The following is an 18,023-nucleotide window of genomic DNA, read 5'->3' as shown; positions in this document are numbered from 1 at the left end:
CTGGACAACAAATAGTGACTGATTTTGTTCGTTTAGTTGATTTGTTTTCTTTTGCTTTGCTTAGTTTTTGTAGTCTCACATATAGATTTGAGAAAACAGGTTTATACATTGAGTAACTTCACTTATTTAAGGGAAGATTCACTTACTTCCTTATTGGTAGTGAGTCTGAAAATGGTATTAGGTGGTTATATGAAATCTATCTTTTCATATAATCTCTAAATGCCTTTCAAGCATTTTATATACTAATCAATAAAAAAGCCATATTTCATTTGTATGTTTTACTCAAGATAAAAGAGATAATTTGACATGTTGTTGGGAAGAAATTAATTGGAATGTAACGACACAGAAACCAAAAGTATATGAAAAGGAAAAGATGTGAACGAAAGTGCTAACCTTGACTGAGAACATAAACAAAATAGTAGTTTTCAAAAGGAAAAATGGCGTCATCTCATCAAATAATTCCATTACACAATATAATGTTTTCAAAATAGTCTCAGAATCCATCTTTCTGAAAACTAGGCTATTTTATAAACAAAATCTGGTGTACTGACCTAGGAATTATGACAGAATTTCTTTGTATATTTAATTCTCATCTTGAACACTAAAGAGCTAACTCTTTCTTTTTGGTTGGAGTTCAAATCTACAAGTCACCTCTAAGAGAAAAAGTTCATGAAATTTAGTGTTTGTAAAAAACTCCATAAAAAAACATGTCCTTTGTGGGTTTAGTTTAAAATTAAGCAGGAGTGGCAATATCTAATGAATAATAATTTATTTTCTTTTTAAAAAGTACTATTACCACTTCTTGAAATATTTACATATAATATTTTATATTTTCCAAATGTTTCAGGTATCCTTGTTATTTTTTTAACTTAGTAAATAGTTAATAGACACTGTGTGCCAGGCAAAGTCCTAGGCACTGGGGTTACAAAATAAGCAAAATACAATCCCCTCTTTGTCCCCTAATTGGTAAAAGAGATATTCAAGTTTATAGTTATCACAATTTTTTATACTATAGGGTGATACAGACTAAAATACAGACTAAGTAATGGTGCTTAGATTACATGGATGGGGGAACATCAAGTCTTAGGGACAGAATGTCAAAAAGTCTGATCAGAGAACTGAAATCAAAAGGAAGTGAAAAAATGTAAAGGACGACAGGAGGGGGGCTAGGAAAGCTGTCTTAAATATGGGAAACAGCTTTGCAGAGCCCCAGTGGTGAGAAGGAGCACAAAACATTTTGGGGGACCTAAAGTGGCTCCTAGCAAGATGTGGGCGGTGAGTGGTGGAAGATGTGTTTTTGAAGATAAGCTAAAGACACAACAAGAAGCCTCTTAGAAGCCATATGAAGGATGTGGGGCTTTGAGCAGGGAAATAACATGATTAGATTAAGCCTTTCGAAAGATTGTTCTGCTCAAAGAGAAATTTAGAGGCAGAATTAAGGTGAACCAGCCCAGAGGCAGGAAGAGCAGTTAGATGATTACTACAAAAATTTGGGTGAGAAATGATGATGACCTAAATTAGTTGAATACTGTTAGGGATGGAGAGGAGTGGTCTGATTTGAAGATAGTAAGAGAGCTGACCAGAACTTGGTGATTGATTTGATGTAAGGAGTGGGTTATTCAAAGAAAGCAAAGTTGACAAGAAAGCTTCTGGCTTTAGCATCTGAGTAAATGGGATAGAAGACATAACAAGCGCAACTTGGATACTTAAGGGATGTCCAAGTATAACGATGCAGTCAGCATTCAATCGTGCTGGTCTACAGATGAGAGTGAGCTGTACTGGAGAACTAATGTCACTGAAGTTGCATGGAGAGCAAGTAGACGAGAAGAGAGCAATTCTGTGAGGTAGATTGGTGTTACCTTTTGACAAAAGTCATCTCACAGGAGAGAACAGTGTTAGAGAGAAATCTTGGCCTAAGATGACTAAGCAAAGTATCCAGTTGAGAATTGCTATATCCTGCCGTTCTGGCCCATCAGCTCATTCTGACTTTCACAACTGCATGTCAACAAGACTAAAAAAGTCACAACTGCATGTCAACAAGACTAAAAGGCAGCTTCAGAATAAAACCCTCCCAATATACACAAGAAAAAGTTTAAAAATGGTGCCACCACAAGCATGGAGTCACATTATGTAACTAAGAGATAAAAGAAATGTTTAAAATTTATAGGACCATTTATTCTTCAGATCCCAAGGGAACCACAAGATGGAGCACATAGTGATAAGATCAAGTATGAGGGATAAGACAATGTGTTAGATGGTGGACACAGGGTATTTGGGGTGTTTGTCCTGCATCAAACAGAGATTCCAGGAGAGATTTAGAAACCTGAGGTGAATCTGTGTATGGAGATCAGTGCTGAACACGACTTGAAAAGCTATCAGTATTCAAAGTGGTAGTGAAAAGCTTGTAAAAGGGTGGATTTGCCATAGATACTGAGCAGAAAGACACTGTTCGGTCCTCATCACTCCGCAGGAAAGATGTTTTTCATCCCTTTCAAAAATTGGGTGAAGACAAGGAAAAGCTAAGTAGCTGGCTCGATATGCAGCAAATGGTGAAAGAAGAGCTTGAAGTCTAGGTTCCTGACTACAAACCTTGCTATTTCCACTCACAATAGTAAAATATTATCAACAATAATGATTTTTACAATGCAGTTTGGTAGCCTCCGGGATATGTAGGCACCGAAAATGCAGAAAGCATTCTCATAGAAATGCTAAATTAGGCAGTCAGGATTTAAATGATCACTAAGTCTTTCATTCAACTGTTATTTTCTAAAACCATACCAAAAACCAAAACAAAAAGTTTAATTTCTAGAAACCTTTAGGCAGAATTGCTTGTTGAATCCATTTCAACAATAATAAAAAAAAATTGTCTTTTTGGAAAAAAGAAAACTCAGAGCCACACAAGTAGAGGCTCATTATCAAAAGAATGATCACAAAATCATGTCTTTCATTTTGAAAAGAGGAGTTCCATCAAGACAAACATTTCAGAAATTCAGCCAGCGGCATTCCAGCATTTTATTTTGTTTTTAACCAGCTGAAATTTTATTATAACAAACAAGACAGTTAGTACCATTCAATTCAATATCATGGAATGTTCCAATATTTAAATTTAAAACAAAAAGGAGAGACTAGAAACATTAAAAAGGAAGAGCCAAAATATTCACTATTTGGAGACAATTTAAGTGAAACAGGTAGGAAAAATCTTCTGTCATGTTAGCTGTAATAATTCTTATTGGTTATATAAGAAGTTGATCTATTTTTGTAAACCAATCTTGGTTCCAATTACCTTTTTAAATTCTGTTACTATTTTTTTTTGGTATTTTAGTTGATTCTCTTGGATTTTCTATGTAGGTGGGTGAGGCAATTTTAAGAGTTCGCCAAAATCATTTTATTTACCTGTTGGGCTTACATGAGGATTCTTTCCTTGCGTCTCTTCCAGAAATGTGGGGCAAATGACTGAGTTGTGAGAGCAACAATAGTTATGCACACCACTTCATTCTGGCCAAAAAAATCTCCCAAATTATCTTTCACTCTCTCTTCTCTATTTGCCTACTAGATGGTAAGACAGAGAGAATCTAGAAGTACTCATTGATAATGGCAGACCTATCAATCTAGGTTTCCAAAATGGCTGGGTCAAACAGAACACCAACCAACTTGGTCCACATTGTACTATGATGTAAGGAAGATTTGAGGAATGTAACTCAGCATCAGGGAATACAAATCAAAAGCACAATGAGATACCACCTCACACCAGTCAGAATGGCTTAAATTAACAAGTCAGGAAACAACGAATGTAGGCAATGATGTGGAGAAAGGGGAACCCTCTTACACGGCTAGTGGGAATGCAGGATGGCAAAGCCACTCTAGAAAACAGTGTGACGGTTCCTCAAAAAGTTGAAAATAGAGCTACCCGAAGACCCAGCAATCGCAATACTAGGTAAATACTCCAAGGATACAAATGTAGTGATCTGAAGGGGCACCTGCACCCCAATGTTTATAGCAGCAATGCCCACAATAACCAAACTATGGACAGAGCCCAGATGTCCATCAACAGATAAATGGGTAAAGAAGATGTGTGTCTACACACACACATACACACACACACGCATAATAAATATATACACATATATACACATATATATGTGTGTCTGTATATATATACATATATACACACACACAATGGAATATTACTCATTCATCAAAAAAAAAAAAAGAAATCTTGCCATTTACAACAATGTGGATGGAGCTAGAGGGTATTATGCTAAGCGAAAAGAGTCAATCAGAGAAAGACAATTATCATATTATTTCACCCATATGTGAAATTTAAGAAACAAAACAAAAGAGCATAGAGGAAGGGAGGGAAAAATAAAACAAGACGTAACCAGAAAGGCAGACAAACCATAAGAGACTCTTAACCATAGGAAACAAACTGAGGGTTGCTGGAGTGGAGCGGGGTGGGAAGATGGGGTAACAGGGTGATGGGCATTAAGGACGGCATGTGATGCAACGAGCACTGGGTGTTATATACAACTGATGAATCACTGAACTCTACCTCTGAAACTAATAATACACTGTATGTTGATTAGTTGAGTTTTAATTAAAAAAAGAAACTGCTTCTATCTTCATGATAGAAGTTAGTTGAAAAAAAAAGATTTGGGGATTGTTTGTTACAGCATCTAGTGTAACTTACCTTGACAAATACATGAATTAACATAAAATGTAGAAGACATTTATTGAGGCAAAACTAGAAGTTTGCTCAAAGAACTATACCATGTTATCGACACAATGAATCAGTATTTTAAGGAATATAAAATCAATAGATTAATCTATAAATCCATTTAATCCCAATAAAAATCCAAAAATACATATTATGGAAATTTTTAAGTTAAGTCAGAGATCCATATAGAAGAATAAAATAGCTAAGATAATTCTGAAAAGTCTAAGAAGAGAAAATATTTAATTTCCCAGATACAAAAACTTATTTTAAAGCTATAAAAATTAATACAGATTTATAATTTTTCAATCAGTGAAATAAACTAAAAAACAAGGCAAAAATCATGTTTATATAAAAGTTTATGATTAAAGAAGCATACGAAGTCAAAATGGACTACTTAATAAATGATTAACAATTTAAAAGTCAAAATAAAAAAACAAAGATACCAAAATAGATTAAGGAAATACAGAAGAATATGTTTATGACCTCAGGGTAAATAAATTATAAAAATTAAAAAGCATAAATAGTGTCCAGATTGTTTGAGGGAAAATCAAATCAAGGGGAAAAAAAGAAATCAACCCATAAAAAAATGAGCAAAAAATGTAAATTGGGAAAGTAAAAGATGAAATTAAAATGTTAAATAAGCAAAAAGATGCTTAACCTCACATATGATCAAGAATATACAAATTCAAATGATACGGTAGAATGTTTTACCCACAAAATTAGGAAATTTAAACAAATTTGATAATATTAAATGTTGGCAAGAGTTTGAATCAAATATTGGCAGGAAAGTGAAACCCCAAGAAATAGAATTACAAAATTTGTGTAGGTATTGCTAGACATTATGGGTGAGAGAGTAAATTGATATAGTCACTCAGGAAAGCAAATTATTTTTTTATTTTATTTTTTAAAGATTTTATTTATTTATTTATTTATTTATTTATTTATTTATTTGTCAGAGAGAAAGAGTAAAGCAGGGGGAGCAGCAGGCAGAGGGAGAAGCAGGATCCCTGCTGAGCAAGTAGCCTGACGCGGGACTCGATACCAGAACCCTGAGATCATGACCTGAGCCGACGGCGGACGCGTAAACAACTGAGTCACCAAGGCGTCCCTCAGGAGAGCAATTTAACAATTCAGCAGTATCAATTAAACCTCCCGATAAGCATGCCCTATGATTCAGAAGTTATACTTGTTTGTTTCTTTGCTGGATAAAAACTCACTGTGTGCCTAAGGAGGCTGAATCAAGACATTCATTTCTACATTGTTTGTATCACTGAAAAATAACAACCTAAGTGTCCATCCTAGGGGAGCAGTTAAATAAACTTTGGTCTGTTGCTCTGCATTAATTGTAAAAAACGCCATAAGCCTAAATGTATTAACATGGATACAAGCCTAAGATACATTATGGGAAGGTAGAAAGTGGTGCTCCTTATGTCTGCAGCCCAGTGATGGTGATATTCACATTTTCTGCCCAGCACCTGGTTGCCAGGCTTCATACATATTGAGGAGCAAGATATAGGGCATCTGATCGGTGGCATGAATCATGGTTGCAGTAGTGAAGTCCTGAAGCAAACGTTGTGGTGGCAGATTCCTGATTTCCCAACTAATTAACTATGGCAGAGATACAAGACCCCTTGGCAGGCCAGTAGTGCCTTGTTCTTCTGGGGCTCCTTCACAGAAGCCAAGCCTAAAGACTGTTTTTCTAGATCATCCAATTCTTTTAGAACCATCCAATTTCCTGTGTTATACCCCTTTCTCTTAAACTAGGCAGAGAGATTTCTGTTATCTGCAACTGAACCTTGACAGATCTAGTATTTGGTTCCACAGAAGTGGCTCCGGGCAACAGATTTTCAAGGGTGAGAATTTGAGATTGTTTACATTTCATTTGTTGGTTTTGTGCAGTGACAATCTGGGTAGCATTAAAGGAAAGGATACTGATAATCTAAGGAAACTTAAATTATTCCTTGGAATAAAATGCTGCTTCAAGGTGTGGTGGTGCTGGCAGATGACGTGGTGACTGTCTTTATATACTGCATGTGACATGTGAGACACAAGGACTGTCAGATAGAATAGTCACCTCCCAAAACCCCAGTGAACATTTTTTATTACAGAGTTAGGGTTTTAAATTCTTAGTCCCAAGAATGATCAGAGAATTAGGAAGTTTATATGACTATCCTAACAAATCTAATCTCTAATTGCCTCAATGTTTACGTAGTAAAAAAACCAAAGGCAGAGACAAACTTTCAAATACCTAAATTACAAAGAAGGTTTAATCAATCTCTTATTTGAGGTCGTAAAAGTTAAGACATTGACTGGGAAATAGCCAAACCCCAAGAAATGGAATTATCCAATTTTGTCAGATACAGAAGGTAGAGAATGTCTTCAATCCCTGAATCCCGCTGAGCCTCCCTCATTCTGTCTAATGAAATGAGTTCTTCCCAGCTAGAAGGCATGGACTGATCTCACTGGAGATAGTTACTTGCAAGAGAATGCCACTTCTAGAGCCCTGCCTCTCCATCTATCACGGCCTCCAGACCTAAACTGAGAGTCGTACCTCAGCATTCCTCAGAGGACCAATTGTAAAGTCAAACTTGGAAGGGAAGGATGATCTATAAAAGAATTGTAAAAATGTAGTCATTTCTATCAGAAGAAAAACTGGAGAATATGCACAGAAATGAATTCTAAAGTTTTTAGAAAAGGGGTAAAAACAGACGATTTTGCTTCTTGCTGAAAGTATCAACATATACACATGAAAGATTCTTAATTCAGTGCTAACTCAAGAAGCCAGAAGTATCTCCGTACAGACAATCAAAACCTGACTCTAATGGCAATTGCAATGCTTTTGTCAGGGAGGAAAACCTTCCTCTACCCTATGGTCCTTCTAGCTGTACTTAGAATCAGATTGACATGAGACATATTATAAGCATTAACAGGAAAAAGTGAAAGTTAATAGGCATATGTACAGGGAACACACAGACATGAAATTCCAAAGACAATGAGGTAACATGAAGCTTATATGAACTAAGGAGAGGGCTAGGGTCAGAGGATACAAAGGGGAGGAAGACCATAAGCAGGAAGGTAAAAGGACATGTTTTGAAAAACAAAGGTTGCCCTATTATGCAGATAAGTTTCTTAGGTAACGGGGAGTCTTTGTTAATATCTCTCCCCCTGGTACAAGCTCTCCTTTTCAATGTAAATTGAAGCCGTTGAAGGGGAGGCAGAGAGCTTTTCCTGCATCAGCTGGGTTTTTATTACTTTTAACTAAAAATAATCTTTATGCCAAAGTGGCCCATCTTGGCGTAGCTGTCGTTGGCCCCTACATTCTGCATATGTTGACTCATTTATTCTTCTCAATGACCCCATGAGGAAATTACAACTATTATCCTGTGGAATAGAGAGAATAAATAACTTAACTTATATAATACAGCCAGCAACCAAGAGATAGGACTTAACCATTACTCAGAGAGAATATACCAATTCTACCGAGGATTCTTTCCCACATTCTACCCACACCATACCATGCTATAGAACTATCTAGGAGGACACATGTTGTAAGCATTAGTAAAAGCAAACAATGCTTTTCACCTTCTAAGAAAGTCACCCAAACGAATGTAAACTTAACAACGAACAGGCAATCAATAAAGACAAGACATAAAAATGAGGGCAAAAAATAATAAAAAGGGAAATAAATACAAAGAAGAGGAGCCAACATCATTGAAAGGTATAGGTAAGACAACAAAGGTAAAGCAGATAAATAAAAAAGAATTCTTCAGGGGTGCCTGAGTGGCTTGGTAGGTTAAGTATCTGCGTCAGCTCAGGTCATGATCCCAGAGTCCTGGGATCAAGCCTCCTCTTGAAAGTAAATCAGGGTTCACTTCCTGTTAGAATCATAAAATCATAGACTATTAAAGCAGGAAAAGACCTCAGAAGCCATCTAATGCAAACCCCACCTTTGCTTTGATGGTTTATATCCCAAAGGGTTCTATAAGGAGCTTTCTAACTCATTTTCACAAACCTGTTTTCGTGTGCTATCAAATAATATGTGAGCAGTTCAGGGAATTCTCAGAGATCATAAGCAGATAAGTTCCATGTACTCCTAGTCATTGTGTAAGGGCCAAAATAATTGATAATATTTTTCACATTAGGAATCTTGATGATAACAAGTCATAACTTTAAAACGAAGAGAGTACCCTGTCTCGATGTTGGAGGAAAACAGTAGCCTGGAAATTATCTTCCTAGATAATGTGGACAGTGGTATGAAATGTCTAAGAAAAAATAGCCATTTCATTGCTATGACAATGTTTGACCCTTATGTATTTAGTGGTCAGAGAAAGGAAGCAGCATCCCTTTTGGCCAAGGAGCAAATTGTTTAAATGTCTACTAACTTAGTCATATTAGTTTATAGCAGTTTTTTATCAAAACAGATTCCAGAGTTAATTTTGACATGTTTATGCCTGCTGATTGAGAAGATGTCACTTTTTTCTTAAGACTGCTCCTTTTGTTTACATATCCAGCTGGCACTTAGCATTGCCTCACCACTCTCATCTTTCACTTTCCAGATCCTGTCTCATTTCTGTGTGGTTTACAGTCCAATTAATTATAACTAACAGATTGCCTGGAACCTGTTTTATGAAAATGTGATTATATGGTGTCATAGCAATATTCTCTAAATTTGACAAGACTATACTATTCGGTTGAAGGAATCCTGTATTTACATATAAAGGGACAATTACCTTTAAACCATGATAAATGAACATCATCAAATTATACTCTTTCTTTCTTGTAAACATGTCAATTAGGAGATTAAATGATAAAGAGAGTTTTGACCTGGATTGCAGAATAGTGAGGAAAATGGGTGGTTGCACTGAGTAATGTATATTAAGGACATATATGTCCTTCTTTTCTAAAAATATAGAATAAAAATGCATTTAGAAAAATATCTAAGAGAAAACAGGTTTCAAAAATCATAAGAGATACTATGAAAAAAATTTATGTCAAAATTTAGATGAATGAAAGGATGGGTTTCCAAAACTGACTTAGGAAATATAAAAGCCAATAAGCCAAATACCCATTAAAGAAATTAAAAGTCACCTTATCCCAAGGGAATCAGACCTAAATAACTTCAATGGTGATTTTGAACAAATTTTCAAAAAAGGGGTAATCCCCATATCATAAATTTGTTTCAAAAAATAGAAACATTGGAAAAGCTATTAAGTTATTTATAAAATTAAAATAAACTTCCTGCCAAAGGCAGACATGAAGAGCCCAAGAAAAGAAAGTTATGGACAAATTCACTTATGAACATAGATGTACAGATGCTAAATAATATACTAAAAACCTGACTTTGAGAGTGTATAAAGAATACACTTTAATCAAGTAAGGCTTATCCCAGGGGGCACCTGGGTGGCACAGCGGTTGGGAGTCTGCCTTTGGCTCAGGGCGTGATCCCGGCGTTATGGGATCGAGCCCCACATCAGGCTCCTCTGCTAGGAGCCTGCTTCTTCCTCTCCCACTCCCCCTGCCTGTGTTCCCTCTCTCGCTGGCTGTCTCTATCTCTGTCAAATAAATAAATAATTAAAAAAAAAAAAGTAAGGCTTATCCCAGGAATTCCTACATAATTCAACATCAGAATATCTAATATTATTATTCACTATATTAGCAGAAATGAAGGTGATAAGACATATGATCTCTCAACATATACATTCATCAATAAATGGAGGGAAATAGGCAAACATTCATAATAAAAACACTTTGTACACTAAAAATTGAATGGAATTTCCTTTGACCTTCCTTCTTCCTTCACTTAAAGTGATAAACTTCAGAATTACTTACACTATATCAGGAATAAGAATGTCTGCTATTATGGCTCCTCTTTAACACTATGCTATTTTTTAAAAAAGATTTATTTATTTATTTTAGAGAGAGAAAGCACAAGAGGGTGGTGGAGGCAGAGGGAGAGACAGAATCTCAAGCAGACTCCCTACTGAGTGTGGAGCCCAATGTGGGGCTTGATCTCAGAACCCTGAGATCATGACCTCAGCCAAAATCAAGAGTCAGAAGCTGAACTGACTGAACCACTTAGGTGTCCCAACATTATGCTATTTTTAAAAAGCCATCATAATCTGAAAGGAAAGACAAAATTATTCTTCTTTGTTGATGGTACCTACATAGAAAATACAATAGAATATCCATAAAAAGTATTAAATTTATGTGAGGAATTAGAACAGTTTCAAGATAAGTTATCAATACATAAAAATAAATAACATAACTAAAACCAGAATAATAATAGAAAATTAGGTAGAAAAAATTTATATTAGGAAAAAAAATACAATAGTCTCAGGTTCAAACCTAATAAACATATGCAAAACCTTTTGAAGAAAAGTTTTAATAAAATTATTGAAGAAGACTATCAACCCCAAGAAGTGTTGCTTATGCATATGCTATGGTCCGACATGGTAAAATTGAGAGATACAAAAATTTAGGAGTCCCAAAGACAAACCACACAATAAGGAAAGAGCAAAGGATATGCACAGGCAGTTTACGTAAAAGGAAATTTAAATAATCATAAACCTATGCATGCAACTGTAGCAACGTAACTTTGCGGACTGCAAAGAGAATAAACTCTCAGACCATTGACAGTTCTTGACACCATCTCAAGAACTGATAAAACCAACACACACACACAAATCAGTGAGACTACAAAAGATTTGAATAAAACAACTAACCAACATGACTTCAATCACAGATAAAGAACATTACATTCAATACCCGAAGAAATAAATGCAAAAAAATAGATATATTTTAAAGTTTATTCTGGGTCACAGAGCAAATCTCAACACATTTCAAAGAACTGAAATCCTAAGTGTATGTCCCATGAACAACATGGAATTAAATTAAAGATAACTAGAAAAATCTCTAAACGTTTGGAAATCAGGCAACATGCTTTTAAATAACCCACGTTTAAGAGAAAATCCCAAGGCAAATTAGAAAATATATAGAACTGAACGATAACAAAAAACAACATATCAGAATTGGTGGGATGCAGCAAAAGCAATGCTTAGAGGGATATATATTGATTTAAATATGGATATTAGAAAAGAGAACGGATATAAAATAATGACCTATACTTCTAACTTAAGAATGTGGAAAGGGAAAGCAAATTAAACTCTAAGGAAGTAAGATAAAGGTAATAAAAATAAGTGGTGAGGGGCACCTGGGTGTCTTAGTCAGTTAAGTGTCTGCCTTCTGCTCAGGTCATGATCCCAGGGTTCTGGGATAGACGCCCATGTCCAGTCCAGGTTCTCTGCTCAGCAGGGAGCCTGCTTCTCCCTTTTCCTATGTCTGGCTGCCACTCCCCCTGCTTGTGTTCTCTCTCTCTCTCTCTCTATGTCAAATGAATAAATAAAATGTTATAAAAAAAATAAGTGGTAAAGTCAATAAAATAAAAAAATTAACAAAGCTTTGGCTCTGATTCTTTGGACACATTAAAAACACTGACCAACACTTAACAAGAGGAAGAGAACACAAATGCCTAATATAAGGAATAAACAGAGGGCATCCAGACAGATCCCATACACATCAAAAGGATAATAAGAGCATATTATAACCAACTTTATGCCAAGAAACTTGAAAAAGACAGTGCACAAATTCTTGAAAAACACAATTTACCAAAAAATGACCAAGAAGAAATGGAGCATCTGTACACGTCTACTTCTTTAAAAAGAATCAAATCCATTATAAAAAAATTTTTTCATGAGAACTCCAGATATAATGGTCACTTCGGCAGCACACATACAAAAGTTAGAAAGATACAGAGAAAATTAGCATGGCTCCTGTGCAAGGATGACATGCAAAACTCCAGGTGTAGATTATTTCACTGGTGTATTCTTCCTACAAGTGAAAGAAGAAATAATGCCAATCTTACATAAATTCTTCCACAGAATAGAAAAAACAAGCAACTCACCAACTCCCAACTCATTTTATGACTCAGCAAAACTCTGATACTAAAACCTGAAAATAACTAAGAAAGGAAAATATGGGCCAACATTTCTTATGAATACAAATATGAATATATTAAATAAAACCTTAACCAACAGAATCTAGGTTTATATAAAAAGGATAATACACCAAAACTAAGTGAAATTCACCTGAAACTCAACCAATATAATTCACCTAGTAAATGAACAAGGGAGATAAACCATGTGATTACTTCAATAAATACAGAAACATATTTGAGCATATTCAACACGTGTTTATTATTTAAAAGAAAATACTGAACATGCTAGAAGTAGACAAGAATTTTGTTAATCTGATAAAAGATATCTACGAAATAAAATCTTAATGGCCAACATAACATGGTAAAATATTGACCACTCCATCCCCCAATCCCTGAGAATGGCAGGCAAACAAAATTTCCACAACCACCAGTTCTATTTGATATTGGAAGTCCTAACTAGTTCTAAGAAGCAATAAAAAAAAAATTTTTTTTTAAGAATAAGAGATTGAAAAGTAACTAATAAATTGTTATTATTCACAAATGATATAATTGTATATATAGAAAGTTCAAAATAATTTACAAACGATTAGAAATTGTAAGTGAATTTAGGAAGGCTGCTAGATACAAGGTAAATATACTCTGTTTCGTGTTTATCCCACAGAGGTAGGTATAACCCTTCCCAATTAAGAGGTAGAATATTGAGGCTGATGACATTCCAGAGACCTAGAGAATTTGAAAGAAAGTTTATTGTTAGCACAAGGGACTCCTAGTGAGAGCAGGAAGGGCACCAGCAGGTCCAGGCATGCTTGAGCAGAGCAGAGAGAGTAGGTTAGGCCTTTAGAGTGGCAAGGGGGCGGGACCAGGGACAAGTTCCTGAGGGAGGGCTGGGAATTTGCCAAGTTTCAGTTTCCCACATGTCCCAGAGGAGGGAGCTCATTTGGATTTTCTTATCAATTATGTCTAGATATGGAGCAGAAGGGACAAAGGAAGCTGGGTCTTATAAGAAGTCAGAAGTCAAACATCGAAACACGGAATCAGACTCTTACATGACCCAGATCAATTTGTATTTGAGTATTTCAACTGTATTTCTGTATACGAGTAAAAACAAAAAGAAAAGCAACACGCTTGGAAAACGAAATTTCGAGGGACGGTTATTTATAGGGGCATCAGAATGCATCGAATCCCTATAATAAATCTAATGGAAAAAATGGAAAGATCTTTAAACTGTGCAAACTACTAAATATTACTGAGCAAAAGGAGAGGATTTAATAAAAGAGGAATATGCTTTGGTAATAGACTGAAAGATTCAATGTTGTTAAGATGTGGATTCTCCCCCATATTGATTTATAGGTTTAATGCAATTGCAATAAGAAATATTGGGAGGCCTTTTGTGGTGTTGACAAAACTGCTGACGAGTATGTGAGTATGCAGTTTGAGCCAGAGGACTGAGCTGGGGGATTAGAATGGCAGGCATTCTCAAGCTGAAATTACCTCGATGAATTTATCCTATGCTAGGAAAAAGAATTTCTAGTAGGAACATATATTCTTATTTGTAGATCAGAGCACACTTTTCTCTTATAGACACTGCTGAAGATGCTATACCCATGTTGGCCTCTTGATTCTTTTCTTTCATGGTGACCAATCTCCCCTCTGATGGACATCTCTCTTTAAAATCAGTATATTACATCCTGCAAACCCGGTACCGATGAGGTCATATTTAATTCCAGCTAATAGCTTGACCTTCTCCCCACCCCTAATCTTATTAGCAGGAAAGAGTCTCTCCTCCAAGCCTTTTCCTTTTCCCACCCATTTCCGAATTGTCTAAGAACTTTGGGGCTTACTCCACGTACATAATACTGCTTCCAAAAACAAGGCAAGGCATGGAGAGAGCTAGAGGGCAGCATCGCTGTTGCTTCTGGCTGCCATGCGGTGGCCTGGTTCGCAAGCAACCGTGGAGTCAACATGTCCATTGTTGCTGGGGCACCACAGAAAGCTTTCCATACAGGCTGCAGAAGAGCGCAGGAAGGGTGCAGTCTATATAATTCATAATTCAGTGCTCAGCTAGCATTCCCCAGGCACAAGCACCGTGCAAGACAATGCATTTGAAGGCCTTCGAGCCTCAGTCATATATTGGGCTAAAATCTGGTCCCTCTACCAAAACTTTTTACCATGGTGTGCGCCTGAGTTACCCATCCAAATAAATACCCACCTAACCCCCAATAGTACTTATTGCATTAGGAAAAGAAAAAAAAAGGGGGGGGGAGGAGAGATGCACATTCAAGAAATGTGGTGTTCACAGCGCATGGAAAAGGCGATGCGACTACTAATGCAACTCCCACCTCCACCCTACTTCACCCCCCTCCCATTTTCTTGAATAAAAACAATGTTTTAAGAAAGTGCTCTTCAGACTGTGGTCCAGGGAGTCACTGCAGCAGTTGGATACACCTGGAAGCTTGTAGGAAATGCAAATTCTCAGGCCCAATGGCTGACCTTTTGAATGAGAGACTCAAGGGCAGAACCTAGGAATCTGCATTCAACAAGCATTCCAAATGACCTCATGCACAATACGGTTTGACTAGCACTGTCCTAAAGTGTTTTGCTATCTCTTTATACAGTAAGAACAGATGTGTTAATATTTTCAGTTTACAGCTCTGACTCAGCCAAGGAGACATTCTATTTAAGAGCCATTTCTACTCTTCATAACTCCCTAATTATGCTCTTAAGAGTTGGAAGATTTGAAAAGTGCAGCCATTTTCTGCAAGAAAATGCTACCTTTAGACAAACACTTGCACACATGGAAATCCAAGGGACCGTGAAAGAGAAATTCCACTTTTCCCTCGAGTCACCCGTTGGTCTAAACTGAGTGGGTAAAGCGATAGCGGCCATTGCGCATGAGTGGGCTGCCATCTTTGGCTGCAATCCTCTCAGTCTTTTTTTTTTTTTTTTAATCCTCATTCCATCTGCTATATCCTGCCTCCTCATTGTCATCCTATGTACATTCAAAACAATAAATATCGTGCATAACACACTCTGCCACAAAGGAACTCAGGAGCCCTTGATAAATCATAAAGTTGGCATTTCTAATTCTCGGCACATTCCGCCCTGAGCTATTAGAACGTAGGATTTTGGACAGCAATACACATTTTTAAAGAGATAGGGAAGGAAGATAAGCACAGATATAAAGACGCTCAGCATTTGACAGTATAATATAAACAGACCATCTAAAAAATTTCAGGCTGTTAGGGATACCAAGGGGTGGGTATGAGGAAAGGAGCATCAGTGACCCCCTTACCCTTAACCATAAAAGCTAACAGAAGGGCTGCAAAAATCTTGGAAAATATTGCCTCTTCCACGCACTGTGAGCACCAAATTTCTTGAACAGTGCATCTCTCCTCCCTCTTTTTTTTTTTTCTAATGCAATTTAGTACATGGAAAAGTCCCAAAATCCAGGCATGAAAAATGTCACTATGCATCCAACATGAAGTTAAAAACCGACTACATTTTCCTGCTTAGGTTACACCAATGCTTTAGTTTAAAAAGCTGGAGGAAATTTTTCACGGACTTAAAGGTTTGCCAAAATTTCCTCATTTACCTACTAATCCCAGGTACAGAAGCCATACCTTCTACCGCCTCTGCATTTGAGACAGATCCTTAAGTAGTAACCCCCTCCCCGCTTCCACCCCCTGTCTTACTTTGCTCTCCACCAGAAAGCTGTTTGGCAAATTACAAAGAATAATGTGGTCTTTTCTGACAGTTTGGCTTGGGAGCCCCAAATGTAAACTCACATCACTGCTACCAATGAATGATTTTATTCATTGTAAGGCACTTATTTTCTTTTATTCAAATACGCTTTTTAAGACACGCAATACACCGAGAGGAAGTGGAAGAGGTTTATTGCAGAAGGGAGACTTACCTGGTGATCTCTACATTAAAAATATTAAAAATTACTCTAAAATTCCCATTTAGAACTGCATTCCTTTTTTGCATATTCAAGCCCTAAAACATCAAGGTGTATGTGGGCGTGGGTATATTTATGGTTGTGTGGGCCTGGTTTGTTTAGGGAGAGGTCCCACTTCACCATTGCCACCCAGTCCGTCTCAAAACCGAAGGTATTCTGAGGTGCCCCTGGGTTACCTGGAAGTGAATTCACCATACTTCAGTACCAGCACGTCTCTCTTCAAAATGTGGCTCAGGAGTCACTAAAGGAAACCACACAGTGTTAAGACTAAACATTCTTGAGTAAGCCTCAGTTATGGCAAGTTCAACAGCCTGGCCGTTGAGAAAGCAGTTACCGAAATTTTCCAAATAAATAAAGCAAACAAGTTACTTCAGGAAGAAGTTCACATCTATATGATTTATAATACTGGGAGTTGGCCCATTGAGGCAGGAGGAACCCAGTGAACCAGCAGTAAACCAGAGGCCACCCAGGCACTCGGAGCTGCCTCCAAGGTTTTAGTTCATGTTCAATCATCTACTGAGTCCTTGCGAGGAGTTCCTCTGTTTGGGAAGGTGATGGCATCTCACAACATCCTGCAAGAACTACTGGCTTGAACTTTATCATTCAGTCTCTAAATGGGTTAATATTAACACGGGGGGGGGGGGGGGATAGGAATCCTATTTAGAGGCCCCTGGCAGCAAGCAAATAGAGAAAAAAAAATACTCCTCCAAAATCAATGTTTGCTTTGCTGAGGGCCTGCTCAGGTGTACATTGGAAACAATTCTGTCTGTCTCCCACAGTGAAGTCACCCTGCAGCCTTGTGTGCCAGCCAGGAGTACTTAGCAGTCCAGAATCAACAGGTTGCTGCTGTGGAATGGTACCAGAACACAGGGGCGACAAAGGATGGAAAATGTTCTGTGCGACACAGCAGCCTTGACGGATGATGATGATAAAAGACGAGAAGCACCCTGAAGACTCCTGCCTCTCCTGACCCCCATCCCCTCACCTCAAACCGGGTACCATTTCCAAGGATCATTCTAGCCATTAGGGCGAAAGCTACTGCTCTGTAGCCAGTCCCCACATGGCATCCTCAGGCCCTGCTAAATTAAAGCACACACATACACACGCCACCCTGCATGCTATATACTTACGTAGGAGGATAGTATGTGTTGAGGCAGATACAGAAACAGATTTAGCCCCCATGTATCTTTCTCCCTCGGTACATTTTAAACGTGTGTAGAATTAGAAAATAAAGCACATAAAGGGCATAAATTGTGTTTGACTACTATTACCCAATATATGTCCTCAGGCGGAGGCATAAATTCCTGCAAATGGGCTGGGGAATGAATTAAAAATTGACCTAATACTATTAGGTCAAT

At 37.2% G+C, this 18,023-nt stretch overlaps 1 non-coding gene across 1 annotated transcript; it reads left to right on the top strand.

The window, feature by feature from the left end:
* Nucleotides 1-12,481: 12,481 nt before the first annotated feature.
* On the top strand, nucleotides 12,482-12,587 carry LOC123801714 (U6 spliceosomal RNA). The gene has a single exon (XR_006782323.1). It is a non-coding gene; the product is annotated as a U6 spliceosomal RNA (small nuclear RNA).
* The last annotated feature ends 5,436 nt before the right edge of the window (nucleotides 12,588-18,023 follow it).

Source organism: Ursus americanus, chromosome 25 (assembly GCF_024610735.1).
Source record: "Ursus americanus isolate L20-20 chromosome 25, mUrsAme1.1.p, whole genome shotgun sequence".
Lineage (NCBI taxonomy): Eukaryota > Metazoa > Chordata > Mammalia > Carnivora > Ursidae > Ursus > Ursus americanus.
Note: the sequence above shows the minus strand (reverse complement) of the source record. Positions and strands in the feature narration are given on the sequence as shown.